This window comes from Tasmannia lanceolata, unplaced genomic scaffold (genome assembly GCF_043159265.1).
Source record: "Tasmannia lanceolata isolate RefF3 unplaced genomic scaffold, GAP_Taslan_0.1 ptg001331l, whole genome shotgun sequence".
NCBI classification, from domain to species: domain Eukaryota; kingdom Viridiplantae; phylum Streptophyta; class Magnoliopsida; order Canellales; family Winteraceae; genus Tasmannia; species Tasmannia lanceolata.
In genome coordinates, this window is record NW_027519991.1 from 7501 (window position 1) to 12500 (window position 5000).

Here is a 5000-nt window from a genome sequence, read left to right on the forward strand (position 1 = left end):
CTAGTGTGCAAGGCTGGTGTGCAAGGCTTGTGGGCAAGGCTGGTGCGCAAGGCTAGTTCCCAAGGGTTGTGTGCAAGGCTAGTGCCCAAGGCAAGTGCGCAAGGCTCGTGCCCAAAGCTAGTGCGCAAGGCTTGTGTGCAAGGCTACTGCGATGGGCCAGTGCCCAAGGCTTGTGAGCAAGGCTTGTATGCATGGCTTGTGTGCAAGGCTAGCGTCCAAGGCTTGTGCGCATGGCTTGTGCGCAAGGCTTGTGTCCAAGGCTTTTGTGCAAGGCTCGTGCGCAAGGCTAGTGTGCAAGGCTTGTGCGCATTGGCAGGTAGCCCACCAGCATGCACGATCCAAATGCCACTCACGCGACAACACGGTGCCAAGCCGGGCATGGTGTGCACTCAAAACCAATCAACGGACAGAGGTCATGCGTCATGGGGGGGATCTAGCAAGGCCATGGGGAAGGTCATGGAGGACCTTGGAAGCAAGCGCAAGACGAGAGCGAATCGAACAAGGGGCCAGGACGGGGCCTTGTGCCCATGGTCTTCGCAAGACAGCGTCCAAGGCACCCGAAAGCCCAAGGGAACCCAAACCCGGCCGACACTTGCAATCGCACATGCTCTCTGCAACACACCATCAATGCCGCCCAACGGGGCCAGCACGAGCAGTCCTCCGCGGTCCCCTGGCCCTGCGCACGTTTGTCTTCGAAACCGAGCATCAATGCCACAGAAAGTGCCGGGGCGCCAGCTGGAGCCATCATCCGCGTTGCCATGGCTCGCTTGGCCTTGGCTTGCCAGGCCCCGACACGAGCAATCGCGCATTTTCTTTGCAACCGACCATCAATGCCGCCCAACGGGGCCAGCACGAGCAGTCATCCGCGGTCCCCTGGCCCTGCGCACGTTTGTCTTTGAAACCGAGCATCAATGCCACAGAAAGTGCCGGGGCGCCAGCTGGAGCCATCATCCGACGTGCCATGGCTCTGGTCCCATGGTCTTCGCAACCGAGCATTCGTGACACCCGCGGGGCCAGGACACCAACCCTTCCGACACGAGCATTCGCGCATGTTCTTTGGCCACACAACGGCGCCAGCACGAGCAAAATCATCCGCGGTGCGGTGGCCTTGCACGGCCTTTTGTCTTTGGAACCAACCATCAGTGCCACGGGAAGTGCCGGAGTCCCGGCATCCGCGGTGCCAAGTCATTGCGCCCTTGGTCTCTGCAGCGGGGCATGCCGGGCACTCCCAACCATTGCAAGCAAGCAAGCAAGCAAGAAAGAAAGTAAGTAAGTAAGTAAGTATTACATATAGGGGCGGGACATGCGGGGAGATCTGCGAAACGTGCATTACGGGGCACACGCGTACCTACCGGGGCATACCGACCCCTATTGGGGCACACGTGTGCATATCGGGGCATACCGGGCCTATCGGGGCACACGCGTACATACCGGGGCATACCGAGCCCTACTGGGGCACACGTGCGCATATCGGGGCGTACCAAGCCTATCGGGGCATACGCATGTATCCCAAGGCATACCGAGTCTATCCGGGCATACGCGTTCATACCGGGGCGTAACGGGCCTATCGGGGCATACTTGGGCATATCCGGGCAAAAAATGCCCAAAACTTGCGCAACCTTGGCAACCGTGGTCCATTCCTCTCTATATGCCTAGCCTTGCCAACCGTGGTCCATTCCTCACTATATGCCATGGCCTTGTGCCCATGGTCTTCCCAAGACAGCGTCCAAGGCCCCCGGAAGGCCAAGGGAGCCCAACCCAGCAATGCCCTGCTATGGCAAGCCAAGGCCAAGCATTCCGGTGCCTATCCGGGCAAAAATGCAATTCCTCTCTATATGCCTAGCCTTGGCAACCGTGGTCCATTCCCCACCATATGCCATGGCCTTGTGCCCATGGTCTTCCCAAGACAGTGTCCAAGGCGCCCGGAAGGCCAAGGGAGCCCAACCCAGCAATGCCCTGCTTTGGCAAGCCAAGGCCAAGCATTCCGGTGCCTAACCTTGGCAACCGTGGTCCTTTCCTCACCATATGCCATGGCCTTGTGCCCATGGTCTTCGCAAGACATCGTCCAAGGCGCCCAAAAGGCCAAGGGAGCCCAACCCAGCAATGCCTTGCTAGGACAAGCCAAGGCCAAGCATTCCGGTGCCTATCCGGGCAAAAACGCCCAAAGCATGCCCATTCCTTAGCCTATCCAGGCAAAAACGCCCAAAATCTGCACATTCTAGTGCCTATCCGGGCAAAAACGCCCACCAGCATGCCACCCTCCTATAGGGTTTGCGCAACCAACCAGCCTAACCACCAGTGGCAACCAAAGGTGCTGTTAGCGACGACTTCTGAAGACGCAACGAGACGCGACGTGTTTGCGCCCAGACGCGACGAGACGATGCGGGATCTGCGCCCAAGAATGCCTAGACCCGTCGACTTGATGCGGGATCAGCTCGCCCAAGCATGCCTAGTGTGCAAGGCCTGTGTGCAAGGCTAGTGTCCAAGGCTAGTGTGCAAGGCTCATGTGGAACGCTAGTGCGCAAGGCTAGTGCCCAAGGCTTGTGTGCCAGGCCCGTGTGCAAGGCTAGTGTCCAGGGCTTGTGTGCATTGCTTGAGTGCAAGGCTTGTGTGCATTGCTCGAGTGCATGGCTTGTGTGCAAGGGTTGTGCGCAAGGCTAGTGTGCGGGGCTTGTGCGCATGGCTAATGTGCACGGCTTGTGTGCATGGCTACCGTGCAAGGCTAGTTTGCATGGCTAGGGTGCAAGGCTCGCATGCGAGGCTAGTGTGCAAGGCTGCGTGCAAGGGAAGCGTGCAGGGCGAGTGTGCGAGGCCACTGTGCACGGCGCCAGCACTAGCGAGCCATCATCCGCGTTGCCATGGCTCGCTTGGCCTTGGCTTGCCAGGCCCCGACACGAGCAATCGCGCATTTTCTTTGCAACCGACCATCAATGCCGCCCAACGGGGCCAGCACGAGCAGTCATCCGCGGTCCCCTGGCCCTGCGCACGTTTGTCTTTGAAACCGAGCATCAATGCCACAGAAAGTGCCGGGGCGCCAGCTGGAGCCATCATCCGACGTGCCATGGCTCGCTTGGCCTTGGCTTGCCGGGCCCCGACACGAGCAATCGCGCATTTTCTTTGCAACCGACCATCAATGCCGCCCAACGGGGCCAGCACGAGCAGTCATCCGCGGTCCCCTGGCACTGCGCACGTTTGTCTTTGAAACCGAGCATCAATGCCACAGAAAGTGCCGGGGCGCCAGCTGGAGCCATCATCCGACGTGCCATGGCTCTGGTCCCATGGTCTTCGCAACCGAGCATTCGTGACACCCGCGGGGCCAGGACACCAACCCTTCCGACACGAGCATTCGCGCATGTTCTTTGGCCACACAACGGCGCCAGCACGAGCAAAATCATCCGCGGTGCGGTGGCCTTGCACGGCCTTTTGTCTTTGGAACCAACCATCAGTGCCACGGGAAGTGCCGGAGTCCCGGCATCCGCGGTGCCAAGTCATTGCGCCCTTGGTCTCTGCAGCGGGGCATGCCGGGCACTCCCAACCATTGCAAGCAAGCAAGCAAGCAAGAAAGAAAGAAAGTAAGTAAGTAAGTATTACATATAGGGGCGGGACATGCGGGGAGATCTGCGAAACGTGCATTACGGGGCACACGCGTACCTACCGGGGCATACCGACCCCTATTGGGGCACACGTGTGCATATCGGGGCATACCGGGCCTATCGGGGCACACGCGTACATACCGGGGCATACCGAGCCCTACTGGGGCACACGTGCGCATATCGGGGCGTACCAAGCCTATCGGGGCATACGCATGTATCCCAAGGCATACCGAGTCTATCCGGGCATACGCGTTCATACCGGGGCGTAACGGGCCTATCGGGGCATACTTGGGCATATCCGGGCAAAAAATGCCCAAAACTTGCGCAACCTTGGCAACCGTGGTCCATTCCTCTCTATATGCCTAGCCTTGCCAACCGTGGTCCATTCCTCACTATATGCCATGGCCTTGTGCCCATGGTCTTCCCAAGACAGCGTCCAAGGCCCCCGGAAGGCCAAGGGAGCCCAACCCAGCAATGCCCTGCTATGGCAAGCCAAGGCCAAGCATTCCGGTGCCTATCCGGGCAAAAATGCGATTCCTCTCTATATGCCTAGCCTTGGCAACCGTGGTCCATTCCCCACCATATGCCATGGCCTTGTGCCCATGGTCTTCCCAAGACAGTGTCCAAGGCGCCCGGAAGGCCAAGGGAGCCCAACCCAGCAATGCCCTGCTTTGGCAAGCCAAGGCCAAGCATTCCGGTGCCTAACCTTGGCAACCGTGGTCCTTTCCTCACCATATGCCATGGCCTTGTGCCCATGGTCTTCGCAAGACATCGTCCAAGGCGCCCAAAAGGCCAAGGGAGCCCAACCCAGCAATGCCCTGCTAGGGCAAGCCAAGGCCAAGCATTCCGGTGCCTAACCTTGGCAACCGTGGTCCTTTCCTCACCATATGCCATGGCCTTGTGCCCATGGTCTTCGCAAGACATCGTCCAAGGCGCCCAAAAGGCCAAGGGAGCCCAACCCAGCAATGCCTTGCTAGGACAAGCCAAGGCCAAGCATTCCGGTGCCTATCCGGGCAAAAACGCCCAAAGCATGCCCATTCCTTAGCCTATCCAGGCAAAAACGCCCAAAATCTGCACATTCTAGTGCCTATCCGGGCAAAAACGCCCACCAGCATGCCACCCTCCTATAGGGTTTGCGCAACCAACCAGCCTAACCACCAGTGGCAACCAAAGGTGCTGTTAGCGACGACTTCTGAAGACGCAACGAGACGCGACGTGTTTGCGCCCAGACGCGACGAGACGATGCGGGATCTGCGCCCAAGAATGCCTAGACCCGTCGACTTGATGCGGGATCAGCTCGCCCAAGCATGCCTAGTGTGCAAGGACTGTGTGCAAGGCTAGTGTCCAAGGCTAGTGCCCAAGGCTTGTGTGCAGGGCCAGTGCCCAAGGCTTGAACGCATGGCTTGT